Genomic DNA, 1,708 nt, shown 5'->3' with positions numbered 1-1,708 from the left:
CAAACGAAGGAGTCAAGTTTTTCAGATTAAAAAATCAGGAGTGCGTAGCACGAGTGATTTTTCCTGAATACTTGACGACTTCGTTTGTATGCAGGGAACCTTGAGGAAAATGCCCGATTAATTTTGAAGCTCGTGTGGTATTCGGAGGATTATTTTTCCAATCCAACTGTCGAGCAATTCAATAGGACCATGAGACGAAACTCACAATTGAGAAACGAAAATTGTATAATTAACACAACGACACAATTGAATTCAATCTGTCAGTTTGACGAGGGGTTAATTCGACTGCATGACGTTTTGTTTTTTAAAGAGCAACTACCAGAGAAAATTATAAAAAAATTATCAGTTGAAAACCCTGTAGCTTGTACCACGTGATGTCGAATGTGTCAATTATATTGCTCTATATTTGGGTTGGAAAAATAATCATTGATAATTTTTATTGATACTGACAGACAGGTCATCTGGTTTTCATACAGTTGACTTGATCAAGTTCGGATCCATTCGTCCTGATCAAATCCGGATTGGTCAGAGGCGTAACATGTCTGATCAAGACCGGATCCGCCAACTTGATCAATACCTGATCCAAACTTGATCAAGACCTGACCGGAATTTCCACTCGGGTGCCCTAACCACGACGCTATCGTGCTAGTACTATGGAGTAAACTGTACATTGCCTATATAATTTGTATTCGGGTATTCGTTGAATTTACGAATATTCCTGATCTCGCGCATGTGCGTGTGTATTCTCAGTGATAAAATATGCTCAATTAAATTTTTATTTATTTCATTAATGAATAATAATAATAATGACAATAACAATAACACTAATAAATAAATAGACTTTTGGTGATTTTTTTTCTCAAGATCATTTGCGTGTAAATTTGATACTCCTCTCATACGTATTTACAGCATCACCATCCCTCCCTTCTGTACATTTGAGAGGGGCTGGCTGTTAATTAAATTGATTAATTACATTAAATTAATTTAATTTATTTTAATTATAGAATAGTGATCCTTTTTAAAGATTGAAAATAATTATTGATAATGATTGATAAAACCTGATTTGAATAGTATAATAATAGTTAATTAAATTATCCGAAAAACTTATTAAAATTAATTTCAGGTGGACCGGATCTGAATCTGATCATTTTCTCTTCAATTGACCCCGTTCAAATGCCGATCGAAGACATCAAATCGGAATTTGATCAAATTGGGGTCAGGCAGCCGACCTCAGGGTGAAATCGTGCCTACCTGATCAGAACTTGTTCTGAATCATCCTGGAGTTTTTCGGATCCGATCTGCTGGATCAGAACTAGGTCATGTTCTCCTCAGACATCATCTGATCATGTCTCCCTGATCCGAACTTGATCTAAACCCGCCTGTAGTTATTCGGATCCGATCTGCTGGATCAGAACTTGGTCAGGTTCTCATCAGGAATCACCGGATCAGTCGAATCTTACAAAAACCTAATCAAGTTCTGATCGTGCTTCAGGTGGGCCTGAAGCAAATTCTACTCGGGTTTGGGGCTATGGGGTTTCGTCACTGGGGAGAAGGTTTTACATAAGGGGATTTTTCAAAAATCATTTTTGTGTTGTGGAAAGGGTGCATACTCGATGTACAGCCCTCCCGTAGTCGAGTTAGCTCGCCGATGAGTTTTTTAAGGATATCTCCGAAACTAAGGGAGATAGCGAATTTTTGTTGAAAAATT

This window comes from Diachasma alloeum, unplaced genomic scaffold (assembly GCF_001412515.2).
Source record: "Diachasma alloeum isolate Michigan unplaced genomic scaffold, Dall2.0 Dall_scaffold_00744, whole genome shotgun sequence".
In the NCBI taxonomy this organism is placed as follows: Eukaryota; Metazoa; Arthropoda; class Insecta; order Hymenoptera; family Braconidae; genus Diachasma; species Diachasma alloeum.
This window is presented reverse-complemented; position numbering follows the sequence as displayed.